At 48.9% G+C, this 21,422-nt stretch overlaps 1 protein-coding gene across 1 annotated transcript in view; it reads left to right on the top strand.

Moving 5' to 3' along the window:
• Nucleotides 1–21,422, top strand: part of DCP1 (decapping mRNA 1) — a 174,514-nt gene that overhangs the window by 112,242 nt on the left and 40,850 nt on the right. The gene's annotated exons all lie outside the window — the stretch shown is intronic.

Here is a 21,422-nt window from a genome sequence, read left to right as displayed (position 1 = left end):
TGCTATTAGTCGGCGGCTGGAGACCATACTTGTGGAGGTAAAAGTTAAATTTTTGTTCTTCTATCTCCACAAGTGCGGTCTCCAGCCGCTGCCTGATAGTAGAGCTATAAGCTTCGTTTGAGGAACACTTGGTCCGGAGACTTTTGTCCCCGACTGTACAAACGTGGAGACGCCGAAGCTGGGTAAAACGCACTGCATAAACACTGAAAGACGTTTGTTAGCACCCAGGGAAATATGGTAAAGATAGAATAATGCGGCAGGGATTTAAAATCACGCCCACTTAGAGATCCATGAATTAAAACACGATAGCTTCCGGAGTTCCGTCGTGAACAGCGACACGTCGTGGATTTCTCGATCCGTAATCCTCGATCTTGTGTCCAGCTTCGAATTGTTTCCAGCGGCACTTAAGGACCTCTTCTTTTGGCATCTGCGTCCGTCGCCGCAGACTGGGTTCGAGACCTTCGCCAGCGATAAAAAAGATAGGGATAGGTTGTTACAAAAAGGACTAATTGAAAGGTGTTAACATGTGTGCAGAGCCGGCACTTTTGCACGTCTTAGTATCTAAGCCACAACCGGGATAAACTGTGGAAAGAAACGCAACTACAGTACGTTCGAAGTCAGTCTACGTAGTAAGACGCGTCTGAATCCAGCGATCGGCGCCACGGCAGCATGAGCGCTATCGGCACCTTTCCTATGCCATCCTACACTCGGATATAACGCTAAAAATGTGGCGTAGGAAAAGCGTCAGAGCTGCAACGCAAGCTTGGAAAACGAGATTACTGCCCTTGTGAGCGTTCACTCTGATCCAAATACTGTCCAAATACTTTATTTCTTTTCTTTTCTGCGCTGTGGCAAGCTTCTTCGGTGATGTTTAGAACGATAACCGTTCCCAGATTTCCCGCTTGCATTCACGCAGGCCCGACGCTTCGGAGCTGTTCGCGTTGAGCTTTCCCCAAGCCAAGACGGCCATGTCGGATAACGTTCACCTGATCGTGCTGGTGCACGGAATGTACGGTGCGTACATCTTTTGTTAGTTAGTATACGTTTAGAAGCTTTGATTCATTCAGGCTACGTTTTCGTCTTATGTAATTGACGGCTGAAATGTGCGCCAACATAATTAGACACTGCATATCTTCCATCTGATCGTTTGATACGTTCTTTTCCAGTCCCTCGCACGCCTTTCTGATAAGCGGCTGCGTATTGTTTCTTCGTCAATATTATCTTTCTTACCTGGTAGGTGGGTGACTTGATAGTCACGGCTGACTTCACGGAAAAGGCGGTAATAAAACAAAAGCTTTGCATCTGATATTGCAGAAAAATTTTTATCTGATGTGCCCTTCACGACGATGCTACTTGTCCACCCGAAACGGCGATCACGCGTGCGTAAGCAGCGCCCCCTGTATCGTCAAATTCTCCTAGATCATACGCTTTTCAATGGCACTAGTTCGGATGTCTCGTTCACCGATCACTCCCTTTGTGGCTAGCAGTGGCGAGCTCCCGTGTTATGTCAATCAGGCTGCGGCATCGCAAGCACTTCTTGTTGCCTCCGCAACAAGCGGCAGTCGTGTCCACCCTAAGCTAGGATAGCCCCAGAAGCTAATGAACGGTGCAGGGCAGGAGAGCCTGACAGGCAAAGGCCTGATTCGTCATTATCGGGCATTGATGAGCATTTACAATTCTGGAGGCAATGGTTTACGACTACAATTCTTGAAGCTGAAAACGTGCTGTCGGTAAGCCAGCAAGTTCATTCACATTTGTCCACTTCACAGAAACCCTTTTAACCTAGGTCCCGTTCGATATATGCAGCCCTCAGCTACCACAGCCGAGCACGTGAACGTGCAGGACCTTCATACCAGGTATGAAGAATAACCGCTGGTGAAGATGGTGCTTGTGCCCTTTCCCTTTGTTCCTTACGCCCCGTCACCTGTTATCAGTGCATCGACCACAGAGCGGCGCGATCTATGAATCCTTATGTGCAATCAATCCAGCTGTCTATCATTTGCTTAATCTAATCGCACGCACAAATTCCTGTTAGGGAGGCTGAACGTTTCCAGCACTGATGGCCTATAGGTGGGGCGTTAGGTAAATGCGCTGCTATTCGCGCGCCGGCGTGGGTTGGAATGTAGTCCAGTCCTCTCCTGTATAAAAGTATACTATGGACGGAAAATCGCGTCTTGGTCGGCGTCAGCCTTGATGGGAGCGTGAACATCGCCGCTATTAGGAGACAGCGTCCTACTGCAATTGCTGAGAACGAGAGATAAAGGCATTTTACGCTCTACAACGGTGGTTCCCTACCATTTCTGCGATGCTCAGGCTGTTCGACCGATCTGCGCCTGCTCCGCGTCTTCCTGGAGCTCGCCCTGCCCTGCTCCAACGTCCGCTTCCTCATGTCCAGGGCGAACGAGGTGAGGAGGCCAAGGTCACGTGAGCACCACCCTTTCCGATAGGTGTCGCAAGCAACGCTCCATGCTCGCTACGTTCTGTCACAGCAAAGAGAGCTACTGAGCTGGTGAACTATCCCGCTTCCCTTTTTCCTGCCAGTAGTCAGCGCTCACAGCTACATGCGAGAAAGCCAAGGAGCAGTTCGTACAGTCTCTGTCTCCTTTGGTCCTTGAAAGCACTCAACGCATTAATGCTGCCGCCGCGGTGGCTCAGCGGCTATGGTGCTCGGCTGCTGACCCAAAAGACGCGGGTTCGATCCCGGCCGCGGCGGCTAGAATTTCTTTGGAGGAGAAATTCTAGAGGCCCGTGTACTGTGCGATGTCAGTGCACGTTAAAGAACCCCAGGTGGTCGAAATTTCCGGAGCCCTCCACTACGGCGTCTCTCATAGCCTTAGTCGCTTTGGGACGTTAAACCCCATAAAACCAAAACCAAGCATTAATGCTGCACCGCAAGCAACTGAGCTGGTCGGCGTATTCTGAGAACCTGCTATTTCGCAGCAGAATTTCTTGTGTGCCATCTGCTTGCCTATAGTGCGGCGTTGCGAAAGTCTCATGAGAGTCCCGAAAGGCAATGAGGTCCTTGGGTAAGGCAGCCAAACGCTGGCTGACGCCTTGGCTTTGAAATCATTGACTACTTTGTTTGGTCGTCGCCCGAGTTGATTACAGAACATTCAAACCTGGGAATAGTTTTCTGAATTCGTCTCAATTCAACGCCATCGATTACCGTATCTCTAAATAACTAAGCTGTACGGTTCTTCTTAGGCGCAACACACTCGCACGGTCTCGGCTATTCTTGAAAATCTTATAGGATGCTGGCCTTCTCCCCATGTGCCACAATATTCGTGATTAATAATTCAGTCACAGGTGTAACAAACGCTGTCAGCAAGAGTAGGATCATCTGCACTGCTTAGAAGCTAAAAACACAGTAGTTAGCTTTATTTCCTGTGTACTTCAGCTACCAATTCCCTCTGTTTTTGAATACATGTATTGTGAGACAGGAGACAGAGCGCAGGATGGAGCGAGCTTTAATGGCACCCGCAAGTATGGCGACCAACCCTTCGAAGAAGAAGATGATCGATGATGATGGATATGTACAGATGAAGACGAAGGTCGCATGTTGTGCTTCGAGCGATGATGATGGATATGTACAGATGAAGACGAAGGTCGCATGTTGTGCTTACACTTTCTCCCCTCGCGTACGAAAGCGACCGGCCCGGGCGCAGATTAGAGCACAGTAGGGCGACGGGCAAAGGGTTTGAGGCGGGAAACATAACAATCTCGGCACCTCGGCAACGACGATCATTAACAGGATGAACAGGGGCAACGCGATAGTTCACCGGGGACGTTTGTTCGAGTACAGTATACGGACCAATATAACGGCTCAAAAATTTTTCACACAATCCCGGGGTACGCACTGGTGTCCACAGCAGTACCTCATCACCAGGGTGAAAAAATATGGCACGGTGGGAGAGATCATAGGTGTTTTTCCGGGAGGCTTGGGAGGCGTCGGTATTCAGGCGGGCAATGGCACGGCAGTAGGTAAGACGAGAAGTAAACTGTTCGTGAGAGAGTCTGGAAGAGGTTGAGGGGGCGGAGAAGAAAGACGCTTCGAGGGTGAAGGTAGGTTGACGTCCATACACAAGGAAGAATGGGGAGAAGTTGGTGGTTCTTTGCACGGCACTATTGTATGCAAAGGTAACGAAGGGAAGCATGGTGTCCCAGTTGGTGTGGTCGGGCTGGATGTAGGTGGCTAGCATATCGGACAGCGTGCGATGAAAGCGCTCTGTGAGCCCATTGGTCTGAGGGTGATAAGCTGAAGAGGTTTTGTGCACGGTTCTGGAGGCGTGAAGAACTTCGGCAAGGATGCTGGAGAGGAAGGACTTGCCGCGGTCACTAATAAGGACACGAGGAGCTCCATGGCGCAGAAGGATGGCGTTCAGGAAGAAGTGGGCGATCTCTGAAGCAGAGCCGGAAGGAACAGGGGCCGTTTCAGCGTATCTAGTTAAGTGGTCGATGGCAGTGACGATCCAACGGTTGCCCGTTGGTGTTAATGGTAAGGGACCGTAGAGGTCAATCCCAACGACTTCAAAAGGGGAGAAAGGACAGGGGAGAGGCTGTAGAAGGCCCGCAGGGGCAGACGTGCTCCGTTTACGACGTTGGCAAGAGATGCAAGACGCAATATATTTTCTAACAGCGGTTTTCTAACAGCGGTATTCATTAGCCAAAACTTGCAATGGCAATCCGACTAGCGATCAAAATGAGAATTTCATCTGTGATGCTAAGAGAGTGAGCAGCATGGTTTAGAGAAGTGTGGTTCTGACCCGAGATAAAGGGAGTTAATGGACATGGGCAGTACACGCAATGCACAAAAGAGATAACGAGGCATGCCTTACAGTGGCATGCCTTACAGTGGCATAGTGCATACAGTGCGACGGGAAACGTAGACGAGACGAAACAGGCATATGACCCCTTTTGGTGTGGTCATCGTCTATTTTATTTTATCATTTCTTTAGTCCCTGGAGGACTCTAAACACAAGGGCGGACGACCGAGGCTCAGATAAACTTCTCTGGATTAGAAAGTTTGTGATACGGTTACCTTGGACGGTGTAGACATTGAAGGCCCTTGCCCACCGCTGAAATCGACGCTGCCAGTGACGGTGACTAATTTATTTAGTTAATTGTTGGTATGATTACTTTCCAGTATTAACGGCAGTAGCAACGGTATCGTTTTTGCTATTTCCGTTATTCGTTATTCTGTTATTCGCAAGAACGTAACAGTGTCGCTATCCGCTGGTCTTCCTCCCCACGCCAGCGAGAAGTAACGTTCCGAAACTTCGATACCCTCGGAGCACGACTGGCGACTGAGATCGTGGACCACATCAAGAAGCACTCGAAGAAGCCTGCCAGGATAAGGTCAGCCTCGGGTCTCTGAGTCGCGTTACTTGGTTTGGTTTGGTTTATGGGGTTTAACGTCCCAAAGCGACTAAGTCTATGAGAGACGTTGCTTGGTGTTGAACTCCTCAATACATGCGCGCCCAGATGTTCAACTTTCCAAATATTTGCCTATCTGGAAGATGACCGTCTGATTTTTGTTAGCACAGTTTTATCACCTACAATGCAATTTTGGAGGGAGTGCGTGCAAAAAGTCTTACCAGATCATTGTTATGCCGTGGAGTTCCTGGATAACGGATCTCTCTGGCGCTGTTCGTTCCCTGTTAATAGAGAGATATAGCATAGGGCGATCCACGATCCGCTATCGTTATCCGCTTCCGCGGGGCACCACGACATACGCGCTGATTGGTTCGACACGGCAGGCGCGCACGGAGCTGACGGGAGCGTGGCGCCATCTGGCGCCGCCATGGCGTTCTGCGCAAGCGCAGTGGGGCCTCGCGGAAGCAGATCACGGTAGCGGATCGCGGATCGCCCTATGCTATAATTCTCTAATGTGCCAACCGGAGTGCAAATCTTCCCTTAATCAACAATTGATAACGTGTCTTTGATATTGGTAACGTGTCTTTAAAGGGACCCTGAAAAGCTCTTTGCCAAGGTTAGCAAAAGCCCACGAGAGATCGGTATTCCATCACTTGTCGCCGCACCTCAAAAATTGTTAAGCGAACTCCATCAACACCGAAGATATCGCCGATTAAAAATGATGTTCCTCCTCTCCCCCACATACCACCCTCAACTCATACACGCGGGGCTCGCTCCGAAAAAAAAAAGAAAAGACGGGCCGATGCTCCGCCCATGCATACGTCAAGCAATGGCGCTCTGCTTGTTTACTTCCGGTAGTCGTAGACACATGTGCGAAAGTGAGTGCGATTCACTGCGGTGCGCTGTTGCTAACGGCGCCGCAACGTCCGATCGCATCTCGTCGCCTGCGTGCAACTTGCTAGCTGTCAACGACGAGCCGCGCGCGGCAGACGCAACGACGGGAAGCGGGAACCAAAGCGAGCGCGGAGAGCGGCAGCGTCGTGATGACGTACAGCGCGCTCCTCAGGGCACTCGGGGCCGAGCCACGCCGGGCCGGCCTGCCAGCCTTGATGCCGGCCGCCGGCGAGTGAAAAACGCGCTAGCATTGTTTGTTCACGTTTATAGCAAGCCCTGGGATAGATGCATGTCAAAAATTCATCACTTCTGGCGGTCGTTGGCCAATACGGAGCTGATCGTAAAAGTGATGAATGCGATACTAGCAAATTTCATCCCATAGCCGCTTTGGTGCTGCTGCGGCGCTTCGCCTGCCGCCTGCTAGCTCCGTTGCTGAAGGCGTCGTGGAAATCGAATATATATTCTATTATGGGAAGAGTTCGCAGTAAAGCGATGTGAAGAGTAGGCATTTTGATATAGCGCAAGCGACTTCTGAAGCGCCGTCAGCCGCGACTTCGATGCGAAACCATTAGGCCTAGAGACGACTAGGGCAGCCTGGGACCAGCGCGCAGTTCGTCGCCCGGCGTTGCCGCAGTCGGTGTCGTTGCCGAAAGATCCACTTTTGAACAGACATGTTGTCGTTGCTCGAATCTAGGAAGCATCATCTCTGGTAGAATGGCTGTTTTGTATTTCCTTGTGCGAACGTCAAGTACTACGCCGAGCATGCCGGCCGGCCGACCGGCCTGGATCAGGTCTGCCGGCGTCATAAAAAATGAGCTAAAGAGTGTTCTTGACGTAAATAATAAACCCTAGGCCGAGAAATGTGAAAAATGTGTCATTTTTGAGGATCGCTGACCAATACTGAGCTGCTGGTAAAGGTAACAACTGTGATACGAGCAAATTTCTGGCCACAAACGCCTTGAGCTGCCGCTGGCCTGACGTTGGGGTCCGGCTCGCCTGGCGCCCGCTCGCTTCGCGGCTGAAGGCGTCGCGGAAAGTGACCATACTATTACTTTACTGTGAGATGATGCTGTTGACTGTAAAGCGATGTGTAGAGTAAGCCTTTTATTATAGCTCAGGCGACTTCCGAAGCGCCGGCCGCTCCGGTTTGACGCGAAACGAGCTATAGGCCTAGCGACGACCACGGCAGCCAGGCAGCAGCAGATCTCGTCGCTCGAAGAGCCCGCGAGCGGTGCCGTTGCCGAAAGCTCCCAACATAAGCAGGCATGCTTTGTAGCTGCTCGAGTACAGCTGGCAGTCTTTCTGATGACGATCGGTGCGGCACGCCGTCCAAGTTTTCGCACATGTGTCTCCTGATTGCTGCTCGAACGGCATGGATCCGGAGCTCGAAGCGCGGCTGCGTGCTGCCACCGCTGAGATGGGCCTCGAGCCTTTCAGTACACGCCATACCGAGACCCACAGGGCGACGACAGCAGCGATATATATAATTCTAGTACACTATAGCAGGGACTCGTCTGCGCAGCTAGGAAATTCGCATAGGCGGGCGCCAAGATTCGACGAGAACACATGCTTTTGTGAGCAGACGGATTTCCTTCTTTACCGGAAGTACCACTTTAATTTCAAGAAATGCGCTGGATTCTTACCTCTGTATACGTGTGTTTATAAAAATAATAAGCAATCAATAAAATAGTATTTCAAGGAGCATCAGTGCTCAGTTTCAAATGAAATATTGCAAAAATTGCGCGTGACGTCAATGGGCAGAGCCAATGAGAAGGGTCGCCCAGTGCATGGCCAAGGCTGCCCAGTTTACGTCAAGTGGTACGGGCGGGTAAAAACGCGCGGTGAGGTGTCGCCCTAATCGGCTGTGAGCGGCAAGTTTGAAAAATTGTTGGTAAATTATTGGTTCCACGCGCAGCTTTCTGAATCAGACTTGAATACTCGCAGAGACCACCTCTACAGAGTTGTTGCAATAAAATATGATTGAAGAAACCATTTCAGGGTCCCTTTAAGTGTGCAATATCATATAAGTACCTTGGCGTTCATATCACTTCCCTAAGCTGGTCTCTTCATATTGAGCACATAATAAACAACGCTAATCGCATGCTAGGTTACTTACGTCTCCATTTCTTCAACGTTCCTTCTTCTGTGAAACGTTTGCTATATTAAACACTAATTCGTTCCAAACTGGAGTATGCATCATCAGTCTGGGACCCTCCTTTTGATGGTTCAGAATAACTCTGCGCGTTTCATCTTCACTAATTACAATCGCACTGCAAGCATAACTGCTATGAAGTCTAGCCTTTCTCTTCCATCGCTATCACTTCGTCGAAAAGTGTCTCGTATCGCATTATTTCACAAGTTGTACCATCATCCTGCGCGATCGCCTTATCCCACAGCCATCTTATGTATCCCATCGTACTGACCATAATCAAATAGTCGGTTTAGTTTCTTCTAACACCAAATATTTTTCCCAGTCATTTTTGCTGCGTACCTCGCGTGACTGGAATCAGCTTCCCATAGATATTGCCGACATCAATAATTATGAGATATTCCGTGAAGCTATAGCTAGCATTGTATACTCAGGTTTTATTTAAATCTGTCTCTTTGCTGTATTTTCGAATCTTATTCTTGTGTTTTTCCACTCCCCCTCTGTAATGCCACTGGGCCTGAGCGGTACAATAAATGAAATGAATGAAAATATGCCGCTCTAAATCTAGTTCCGTTCGTTCTAGGGCATTAATTCGGCACAGATGTCCAGTCTTATTGTAGACCGCAATGTAGACTACATTCGGAACCGGGCTGCATTTAAGGTGGCGGTTCCACTGCCGCCATCTTGCGAGTAGTTCAGATTCTGCCACCAGGCTACGACACTGATCCATCACTGAGAAAGTGTCTACCCGTCTTGGCCCCGAGCGACCCCAGACTGGTTTTGGTTGAGATGTTGAGATACGTGTCCTGTCCTTTCTTGACCCGCGCTGCGTGAAGACTTATCTTTTGTTGCTGCGCCTGCCTTCAGAGGATTACAAACGAACCATGGCAAACCCGGCTGCTAGTCCCCGTCGTGCGTGGGGGGAGGTGTTGGCTGGGGTGGTTCGGCATGCTTCTTTCTCTGCCTGTCCCTTGCCAAAGCCAAAGCGAGTGGGGCTTCCTTTATTCGGTCTATGGTTCCGGAAGGATGAAGGGAAAAAGTTGGAGAGCCGGGACAAAGAGGGTACCGTCTTTGTCCAAACGGTGTCCGAGGTGGGGTGATCCTTGTTCGGGATAAGGATGCCCAGCACGGGAACAAAGGACAGTTTCCTTCCGTTGGTTGAGTAGCCACAGAAAGCTGTACCGTGGATGTTACTATCTGGAGGGCCTCCTTTGAGGGTATGTGCCGTTTCGTTCTTGTGTTTTATCTGTCATGACATATATCAGTGGGAGCAAAGAAAAAGAAAAAAAAATAATGCTGTCCAGCCGGCACAGCAAAAGGCACAATGTCAATACAGTGGAAACTTGGGAGAGTTAGTGATAATTGTCGACATAATTGCACAGCGCAAATTACTAAGTAAGCGAAAGGAGAAAGCGGACGCCAAAAATAAGAAAGGCGTGATATCAAGCAAATTATTTATGCTTATGTCTCATGTATATATTTCTAGCGTTTTTGTTTTTTGTTTTTCAATGAACCTTATAGTTGAAATCGGTTCCTTTCTTGTGTCCTTCCTTCTGCCTGCCCTCGTCTTTTGCGCGTGCAATCATTTCGTCACTGTTGATGCATAGTAATATTAGTAGTAGTCGGAACACACCTGGTCTAGATTGTAACCTGCCAATTCTAGCACTTAAAATATATATATATTTTTTATCAAATGATATTACATCTATGATAAGAAAACTATAACAAAGACAGCTATACAATTTAGTCAACACTCGGCGGATGCCTGTCCAACCTTAGAAACTATGGTTGGTAAAGAAAAAGGCAGATAGAAGTGGGCAATTGTCAATTTCTGTTTACCCTTGAGCTGAATCGACATTGCGCAAGAGACGTGAATTGGTATTGAGAGGGTTAGCACCGCAGGGTGTCGGAATGTGTTCACCTCAGAAGAAAATATTCGCCGTATACATGCGGCGGCACCTTGCAACCAATGCCGATCAACTTAGACAGAATTTTGCCAAGGTTCACAAAAATGCAGTACAGATGCATACCATTCACGAGGCAGACTCAGTCTAAACATTGTACGAAGAAAAGGGGGGGGGGGGGGGGGGGGGAGGGGTGCAAGAACGCTGCTAAAAAAAAGGGGTCGGCTACAAAGCGATAGTTCTGTAGGCACTTAGGGCGACCCCCTCCCCTCTCCCGTTTGGACCCTCAACTGCGTGCTCTTATTTATGAGAGGAGCCAACAGCCACAGAAACCAAGGGACACAGGGGATTTTTAATCTTATTTATTTGTTTTGTGCGGTTGTTCGATTTAGAATATTACTGAATATGTTATCGCTTAAAGCTAATTGATTAGAAAAGCAGAAGAAAAAACAACCACACGCCGCCGGTGGGAACCGAACCCACGACCTCCGAATTACGCGTCCGGTGCTCTACCGCTGAGCTACGGCGACGGCTGTCAAGTCTTCTGCTTTCGGGGGTATTTATGTTTACAAATAACCTAACCTTCAGAGTGTTCACCAGCGCCACCTCACGCTCTCAAGCGGCGGACGTAGCACGTCCTGAGTAAACGCTGTTGTGACGTAGAACGTCATCGAACGGCGAGGGTGGAAAGTGTGTGAGAACCCTCTTATGCTTCCTATGGCTTCAAGACGTACGTCTTTCTTGCATCCAGTTTACATCATTAGGTTGCTTATTTCATCCAGAATTTTCCATCGCGTGCTGAAATGTATATCTTTCTCGCCTTGCGTCGATTTGCCCCGATTTGGGTTGAATCAAAGATGGAAAAAGCGCGCGCGCGTGGGTGTGTATGCGTGCGGGTCAACTCGCGCGTACCTGGAAACTGAAGGAGCAGCTGCTATTTTCCCACCATCTATTGTCTGGCAACTATAGCCTCGTGTACATGAACCCGACTTCGGCGGGTCTAGCCAGGAGATCGAGTTGAGAAAGGTCAGCCCAACTTGACGACTGCGTGTTTACATGAACTCGATTTTAGCGAGTCGAGACCGGTTCATTAGCAGCGGCACCAAGCGTCGAGCGGTGCAGCGGGACAGGGCAGTGGCAGCCTGGAAGATTGCGGCATGCACGGCTGCCTCGGAGGCGCTACGGCGCAAGCGAATAACAGGTTCGCATTCACCTCCCCTTCCATCGTCTGCCGCATCTGCCATCGTCTCTAGGAGCACCTGAGCAGGGGCACCAGTAAGGAAAGGGATAACGAGCTGACAGGTAGGAGAGAAATAAAAGTGTGAAAAGACAGGGAGGAAGGAGAGGTAGGTGTGGTAGGAAGCAGTAGGTGTGGCGCCCCCGTCTATTGTCTCAGCTGCACTGGCCACTACATGGGGGAGGGAGCTGGGGCGCCTCTTTCGCATATGTCCGCGCGAGAGCGTTTTTTTCTGCGCAAAAGCGCTGAGTGCTCTCGGTGGGTCATGTTCGGCATCAGACGGTCGTGGCGGCTTCAGTCTCCACCGGTGCTGTCGCGGCGCACCGGTGGAGACCGAACAGAAAACTGTTCGGTCGACGCGCTTGGCTGGGCGGTCTCCTTTGATGGGCATGTGCTGCTTCGTTCTTGAGTTGTACCCGACTTATATGCCACATGGATTCATTTCAGCGGTGGAACATGGCGCCCTCTGAACCACGGCATTCGTTTGAAAGAAGTGCGAGTCTAGTTCAGGAAAACGGCATCTGCTCCGTGGTTAGTGCTGAAATAATGCAGCTGCAGCCGCCATGGAAGCAGATGATGGTTTGCGGGTTGTGATAAACGGTGGAGACTCAAGTAACTTTCACTCGTCGACAAGCTAGAAAGCTGCTCGAGTTCTCCAAAGAAACGGATCGAGGCTGGTTCATGGCAACATGTTATTGTGATGCGCTGTTTGAACATTTCTTCATGAGATACGAGATGTTGGCAGCCGCTGATGTAGGCTGTAAACAGCTGGCTGCAATTCACTCATCTCAAAGGCAAGCGACAACCAGGCCTGCACTCGACCATCCGTTTTGGAAGCAGACAGTGCCAAACTGCGCTCAAAGTGCCGGAACTAGCGGTACACACCCGCCGCACCACCGCTGCCGCAGAACTTTGCCGAACTGGTGCAGTGAGTGCAGGCGAATCGAGTGCTCTCCAACTTCCCCTCCACAGCGCTAGCCGGAGCAACGAACAACCGGCAGCACAAAGCGAAAGCCTGTCTCTTTCCCTTTCCTGTCGCTTTAGCAATCCCAAAGCTGCCCTCGAAAAATAATACGACGCCCTGAATGCGTTTCGTAGCGTCAGGTGAAAAAAAAATTGGCAGTGGCTTAGCTCTGCTATGCCTGGATATACGTAGCGTAAAGCGCTCCGGTGTTTCGGCCGCACGTTTCGCCTTGGCTCGATTGCTCATACGCTGCTCGACGGCGAATTGCCAGGCGACAACCTCGGGATCGGAAGAATTTAAATTTTCCAGTCTTCTGCGCCGTTTGGCAGCGGCTCGACTCTCGTTAGCTTACCAGAGCTTACATGTCGAGCGCGGCCGTCTTTTCTCCGCGCACCCTCCTCGCGCATGCGCAGTAGCGCGCGGCGCAACTGTCGTAAATGGATGGATGGATGGATGGATAGGAGCGCCCCCTTTGAAACGGGGTGGTGGCAATTGCCACCATGCTCAGCTTTTCTTTATTTATTATTTTTTTTTTGTTTACTGTGTTGGCAATTCTCATTAAGATTCTCCATCAACTTTGCCTACGGTTTCCTACTATTCTAACCTGATGCCACATCTCTGCTTTTCAGCCACCAATCCTCCAATCGCTTTTTGCTGACTTCCACTGCAGATTTATTTACATGACCATTGTTATCTTTAAACCCTAGGGCCTCAGAAAGAGTGACTGTGCCTGCATCGACATCCGGATGGATACCATCACATTTTATTATGAGGTGTTCAATTGTTTCCACAGATCTACCACACACTGCACATGTGTCATCTTCTTCGTTAAATTTCTTTTTGTAGCTGCGCGTTCTAAGACACCCAGATCTACCTTCAAAAAGTAGGGCACTGCCTCTTGAGTTATCATAGAAAAATTCTTTCCTGATCTGCCTTTTCCAGAATCGATATAGTTCTACACTGTGTTTCTTTTCCATTGAATTCATCCAATTTTTAACTTCCGCGTTTTTAACCTGTCGTTTAATGCTCTTTCTTTCTCCGTCCTCATGACCGGCATATTTACTGGTTAGTTTTCTAGTTCTTTTCCGCCACTGTGAGTCAACGTTCTTTCTGTATAAATATTTAAATACCTTAGCTGCCCATCTGTTATCGTCCAATTTCCTCAGGCTTCATATAGTATTTTACTCTTAGCTTCCCGTGCTTCGAACGATGTCCAGCCCATATCCCCTTGTACTGCCTCGTTTGTGGTTTTGCCGTGGGCACCTAGTGCTAATCTTCCAACAGCTCTCTGATTTACGTCTAATCTCGACTGAACTTCTGCCCTTAAGCACAGAACCGCATTGCCGAAAGTAAGTCCCGGCACCATTATTCCTTTCCAAATACCTCTTAGTACTTCATATTTGTTGTACCCCCATAATGCCCTATGTTTCATTATCCCGGCGTCTCTTCGTCCTTTTGCCCTAAGAGCCTGTTCATGCTTTTCCGTGTATATCTGCCCTTCGTTTAGCCATATCCCGAGGTATTTGTATTCGGCCACTTTGGGTATTTCGTGGCCTTGTATTGTAAGCACCTGATCAGTTGTATCGTTAAAAATCATCACACCTGATTTAGTTGCGCTAAAACTGAATCCTAGAGCGTCTCCTTCGTCTCCACAGCAATTAACCAAAGTTTGTAAATCTTCCTGGCTATCTGCTAACAGTACAATATCGTCCGCATACATTAAACCCGGGAGTCGCTGCTCAACTACATTTCCGCCTAATCTGTACGATAGATTATAACCCAGATTACTTTCTTCTAGCCTTCTTTCCATATTTATCACGTAAAGCATGAACAGCAGCGGTGATAGAGGGCAACCTTGCCTTAATCCTTTGTGCACCCCTACAGTTGTGGTACTTTTTTTCCCTTCCCATGTAATTTCAACTTCATTATCTCGGTAGATTTCCTGTAGAAAATCAATTACCTCATCACCAATACCTAAATCTTTCAATATGCTCCACAGGAGTTCCCTGTTCACGTTATCGTATGCACCGCTTATGTCTAGAAAGGCTATAAACAGAGGTCTATTTTCCGCCTTAGCTATTTCTATGCATTGGGTAAGCACGAACAGGCTATCATCTAACCGCCTACCCCTTCTGAACCCATTCTGAAGTTCTCCGAGTATCCTATTCCCTTCTACCCATGACTGCATTTTTAATTTCACCGCCTGCATTGCCAGCCTGTACATAACAGATGTTATCGTAATCGGACGGAAGGCCAGCGCCTCCTTGAGGAAGCGCTGCTCCGGCTAGCGTCGGAGAGGAGCGCACACCGGCTGTGGCGAGGAGGCGACACACCTGCGCCTCTCGTGACGTCACGCGGTTTTCGCGCATGCGCAGAACGGGCGGCGCGCACACACACACACACACACGCAAAACTCGGCTCTGACCCGCGTAGTGTGGCTTTACGCTACAAAACAATCCAGCACAGCAATATGGCGGAAATCTGCTTGGAAGTTCGACACACACTACAGAGGGCAAAATGGAGGGAAACGTGCAAACATCGTAGAGATATCGTTCCCTTTCGTGAACACCTCCTGATTTTAAATGTTTAGCAGCGCCACACTCGATATTTTTTTGAACTGTGATTATTTAGTACACGTGCGTTGGTGTAGATGGCGCTACTTACTACATTTGTCTACATTTAGCGCATGTCCCTGCGTTATTGCTATTATTATTTGTATTTTGTGGGCTTTGTTGTTGGTAATCGTTACTAGTTGATTAAAAGAATGAGAGACCGACATTTTAAGAGTATATTTGGCAGAAAAAAAGAAGCCGCGGAACGTTTCAAGAGCTTGTGCCCTTCATAAGGAGAGCAAAAAAGGTAGCTAAAATCAACTAGACATTGCACATTCCCCAAAAGCCGTAGAGTAAAGGCGATGCTTAGCCGCGTAGAGCGAAGTATTAAGTTTCTTCACGCAAAATCTCAGAACTGCCACGTGCTGGTTACCTGAACAGTATTGCATTCCGTTTTTAACTATTTCGAAAAAACGCTAACTTTGATCAGTAATAACTTTTAAACTAAACAAGGCAAAAGGCTGAAATTCTCAGAATGGAAGAGCGATTAGACGATCTCTAACTGTACGAAAAGTCGTCGCAGTGCAATGCATATCCCAAAAGTTATTGCAGATTACATTGTTCTGTTTTCTATGCTTTTCAAACATGCGTGGCTAATAAACTAACCTATACACGTACTTCTAAATGCTTAAAAACGTTCACTAGCATCAGATCTCAAAGCATCTCGAAAGATGTTTTTCTAGGTGCAAGTGGTTTTTCACAATTTTGCATTTCCTGAGACAAGTTGAGCTCAACTGCCAGTTTTCACCTTTGCGTTTTCTTTTACAGTTGAAACAAATTTGCAGCTATCGTTAAACCAAATGCATCTTTTGAAAGCAGAGAAAACTAGCTTTTCGGAGATATCTGAACCATATTTATGAAGCGAACGAGCGAGGTACAGTCGACGTACAAATATCACCAAAAATGGTTCCCGCTCACCGTCAGAGTGGGACCGCCATTAACACGGTTGTTTTGTGCAAACGGGCCCTGTTTTTGGAGACACGTTCCGCTGAAAGCCACTAAAATGCATCTTCCTACGGTATACATGGGAGCAGTTAATCGCTAATAGCTTTTACGCATGTCTGTAGGGGATTATTAGCTATAAAACTAAAAAGAAATCACCTTAGTGTCAAGGCACAAAGGCGCCGTTGGGCTAAAATAAGTGAATGAAGTTGGGCCCTTCATCCACTTGATGACGAAAGTAATATTTTTTTTTTTACGGTAAGCACACCTGCGTTTTAGAGCCAGCCTTGCCTTTCTCTTTCCTTAAGCCTTTTTTAGGCTTGAAGCTTGTACAATTAACACAGATCTCTCTGTCCAGCTAAACAAGCACAGAACTCTCACGCGAGGACATGTGCATGTTCACTCACTTCGATCCTGCGCAAAAAACGTTCACTGTGGACCGGAATCCCTGTCTCTTATCATACACTGTAAACAAAACTATACCCGAAAGGGAGTAAAAATGGTGGCGGCCATCCTTTACTCCATTTGTGAAAACATTTACTCCATGAGTGGGGAGTAAAAAGGTGGACTCTCCTCCATTTTACTCCCATGAGGGAATAATGGAGTTAAAATGAGGACTTACCAGCATTTACTCCAGTCCAGAAAGGGAGTTAATTGTGCCAAATACTCCACCAGTGCCGAAATGGAGTAAAAAAACACCATTTTGTGCAATCCGCCCCGCCACCTAGCGTCTCGTCTGCTTCTGGTCAGTCGTCTGATAATGGCGGTGAGTGAAGACCGCTTGGTTACCATCGTCTCTGAACCTCCGTTCACTTCTGCTCCTTCACGGGCGCCTGCTGGGGTACAAGATATCGGCTTGTCGCCATTTTCCGCTACTGTACGGTTCATAATTGAATCGCTCCTGTGAAGCCTCCAGTGCTCCAACCATACCTAACTTTCCTTTGTTTGTGTCGCCACCGCGTTACAGCCCCCGCTTAGACCTAATTCTCACAGGCTTTTTTCAGTGTGGTTCTCGCAATGTGTTGCAGCAGATTATGTGTTGCATGAACATGGAACTGTGGTAGAACATAGTGTCAACCCTGCACTCTTGATTGAGCTCATGAGGCTACATTTTTCCTCAGCAATATTGAAAAGCCAAGCCTTAATGAAGTGAATATTGTGACGAAGACGAAGCTGGCAGTGGCGCGGGACGCAGCGCTCGCGCTAGGCCACCAGCCATTAAAATCATCTCTTCTCCATCGTTCACCACGCCTCATTCTTCGGCTGGCCGCCACGTTACATTTGGTGTGAGGTGCTGGGGTCCCTTCATCGCCATCCTGGTCCCGCAGCTTCGGTGTCCTGCGCCTGCCGTGGACGTCGGCCGTGAGTGTCTGGTCCGCGCCGCCCGGCCGTGCGCCAGCCCGCCCGACCTGAACCGACCTCGCCGCTCACCCCAGCCCCGTCCCCCGCCCGGACCACAGGACACGATGCACTGAAGACAGCGACCTTAAAGACCCGACCGACCCAAGACCCACATGACCCGGGACCCGACCGACCGAAGACCCTGCCCACACATAAGGACACCTGCCCCTGCCGTTCGGTGCGTCCAAGGGCCTCGGCCGTCAGCTCCTGGCACCCTACGGCCCGGATGCTTCGTGGACCGGGACTCATTCTCTCATCTTTCTCATCGTGGCGGCCAGCACTGCACCATCTTCTACATACTGTTCAACCCTCCACTCAAGACCATCGCCATTTCGCGCGTCTGTTCGTCACCGATCGGGACGATCGGGACGATCGCTCGGTGGCCCCGGGTAGTGTGACGAAGACGAAGCTGGCAGTGGCGCGGGACGCAGCGCTCGCGCTAGGCCAGCAGCCATTAAATCATCTCTTCTCCATCGTTCACCACGCCTCATTCTTCGGCTGGCCGCCACGTTACAATATGGAAGCAAACACGGCCATTCCAAACTACCATCAGGGGTGTTTTCAACTTTTCTGCTCTGGTTTTTAGTCAAATATAGCGTGGTGCATGACCGTGAAAACTACTCAGCGACTCCTTCTCAGTTTTGAACTATTGATTTAATGTTACATTCCTTTATCTACAAATACGGCCAACCAAACGACCTCGTACACCAAATGGAGACGACAAGCAGACGACTCCTGCCGCCTACTCCGCCGCTGGGCTTGCAGACGGCGAATAAAATGCGAGACGCGGAGTTACATTACGGCAGCGCAGTTTCCCAAGTTGGGTTGCCGGCGGCCCGCAGAGCTACAGCCCGTTTCCACCGCACTCATTGTAAGAATGAGCCTGAATGAGGATAAATGAACTATAAACATCACGCCATTTTCGGGCTCCGTTTCTATAAGGGAGTAAAAATTTACTCCCTTTTTTCTTCTTAATAACTCCCTTATATAAGGGAGTAAATAAAACACCATACATATAGAGTAAAAAAACCTTTTGGGTGTGCGTTAGACCCGTTTACTCCCTTTTGGGTGTTTTTTTTTGCTAACAGTGTACCTGTTCAGTGATACGAAACTAGGGTTAAAAATCCAGACATTTCTTGAAATTTTGGTGCTCAGGAGACGGAGCGAGGTACCATGTTTTTTTTACCGGGAAAGGGTTCTTGGTAATCGCTCCTGCAATGTTCATACTTCTTCTCTGCTGCCGTCCAGCTTCATCGGCTTCTCGATGGGCAACGTCATCATCCGGGCAGCGCTGACGAAAGCCCCGCTGCAGCCACTGCTCTGCTTAATGCACACCTTCCTGTCGCTGAGCGGACCGCACATGGGCACCGTCTTCAACACCTCCCTTGTGATCAACATCGGCAAGCATCTATATACGCTGTCTCCTTCATCGGTTGCGCAGTATTCTCTTTTAAGAGCGTTATCTCTTATTCATCACGTTTGTCGATTTTTTGGGGTCTGCTACCACCTCCCTTCGGCGTGAAATTTTCAGACCGAGGAATTCAATTTGTCGGCCCCCGTAGTAAATCGATATAGCAACCCAATTTGTGATTGATTGGTGACGTCATTAGTATATCGAATTGGAGTTTGATGACGTCACTGATTCGGTGACGTCATAATTAACTAGTCACATGACTATGTTTAATCGCTTTTAACTGAGTAATTAATGAGGCATCATAAGACGAATTAGATATTTGGAATCCCCTGGGGCTCTCCATTCCAATGACAAATAGTACTATCGTCTGCATCCTTGTGAGTAGAAACTGGAAAAGCTTCCGCTCGCTGTCTGGTCAGTGATGTTATTGTCCACGAGGGCCGACATATGGGCTGTATCTTGAGGAGGAAAGTGTTAATTATCCCGGTTAATCCAATCCACTTTTGGGCAAAAAGGTATGGCAGTAATTATCTCCTGTGAAAAACATAATTTGACAGTTGGTGTGTCGCTCAGTTAAATGGTACCTGAGCGAAATTACATCAGAGAAAATGCAAAAGCAAGAAAGAATGTATAAGAACACAATGTTTAAACAGAGCACTGTAATCGGTATATTTCGTTCCATAAGGTTAGTGCCACAGTCGCCAAGCATTCTTCGTCCCGTATGGAAGACGGGAGTGGGGCTCTTCCCATACTCTGAACACGAATACGCTTATACGAGCGTATGGGCAGTATGGGTGTAAAAAGGGAGTAATGTCCTTTAGAGCACTGCCTTTTATAAAAGGGTGTGCGCTAGAGGACATTTTACTCCCTTTTAACTCCTTTCTGTTTAGACTGCACTCCGAATGCACCACAGAAACGTTCTGCGGGTATATTAACTATTTACTTAAAGGGGTGGAGACACCAAATTTGTGGTTCGCGCGTTCTTAGTTTCAAACGTTTCTTATGGCTCCAGGAAGCATGATACACACTAAAAGATTCATATATTCACAGTGAATAATTTATTATAGCATTTTTAGGTGAACGATTTTCGGTTTCGGTTTCGAAACGCCGAGTTGTACAGTGACGTCACAGAGGGGGAAGATCAACTGCTTCGCTTGGTCACGTGGGCCCACAAAAGTTGTGACGCACCTACTGCTGCATCGTCTGCTTTCTCACACACGTGCTGACCAGCGCATGAAAGCAAACAACTGCATGTCTAGTCCCAGCAGCTCGGATTCTGACAGATCTCATTCCAATGAGTGAGGACGTCAATTTTTGTTTTGTTCGCGCGCTAATATCGCCTTCGCGGGTTCGCGTGAGGATGCGAAACACTTTGCAAAATGCCAGTAAGCATCGCTGCGCCGCTCTACCCAAGCTGCGCCCACAACCGCGGTGTCACACTTCGCTGCCGTGCAGCAGTACCTGAGCGCTGCTTGGGATGGTGTACAAATATCACAAGAAAAGACAAGATCGCCTTGTTATCAGAACTGCCAGCTATACTCGAGCAGCGACAAAGCATGTCTGCTTATGTTGGGAGCTTTCGGCAACGGCACCGCTCGCGGGCGCTCCGGGCGACGAGCTCTGCTGCTGCCTGGCTGCCGTGGTCGTCGCTAGGCCTATAGCCTGTTTAGCAAGCGGCCGGCACTTCGGAAGTCGCCTGCGCTATAATAAAAGGCCTACTTTTCACAAATAGCTGTAGTGTTAACAGAATCATCTCACAATAAAATATTAGTATGGTCAATCTCCTCTACGCCTTCGGCAGCGGAGCGAGCGGGCGCCAGGCTAGCCGGACCCCAACGTCGCGCCAGCGGCAGCTGCTAGGCGCGGTTGTGAGAAATTTGCTCATATCACAGTTGTTACCTCTACTAGCAGCTCAGTATTGGTCAGCGATCCTCAAAAATGGCACTTTTTTCACATTTCTTGTCCCATGGTTTATTATTTACGTCAAGAACACTCTTTAGCTCGCTTTTATGACGTCGGCAGACGGTATCCAGGCTGACCTACCGGCCGGCAGACTCGGCGTACTTCACGTCCGCACAAGGAAATACAAAACAGCCATGCTACCAGAAAGGATGCTTTCTAGATTCGAGATACGACAGCATGACTGTGCTAAAAGTGGACCTTTCGGCAGCGACACTGCCTGCGGCAACGCCGGCCGACGACCTGCGCGCTGGTCCTAGACTGCCCTAGTCGTCGCTAGGCCTAGCTGCTTTCGCATTGACTGACTCCGCAGCTGAGGGCGCTTCGGGACTGGCCAGCGCTCAGAAACGTGCTCCGCTCGGCACCCCTTTACTGTGAACTCGTCCCATAATAAAATATATGTTCGATTTCCACGACATCTTCAGCAACAGAGCTAGCAGACGGCAGGCGAACCGCACCAGGTAGCAGCAGCACAGAACCGGCTATGGGATGAAATTTGCTTGCATCGCAGTCATCACTGCTACCAGGAACTCGGTATTTGCCAACGATCGTCAGAAACGATGCATTTTTGAT

The sequence above is a fragment of the Amblyomma mixtum genome, chromosome 7, assembly GCF_055824585.1.
Source record: "Amblyomma mixtum isolate Tamu chromosome 7, ASM5582458v1, whole genome shotgun sequence".
NCBI lineage: Eukaryota > Metazoa > Arthropoda > Arachnida > Ixodida > Ixodidae > Amblyomma > Amblyomma mixtum.
This window is presented reverse-complemented; position numbering and strand designations above follow the sequence as displayed.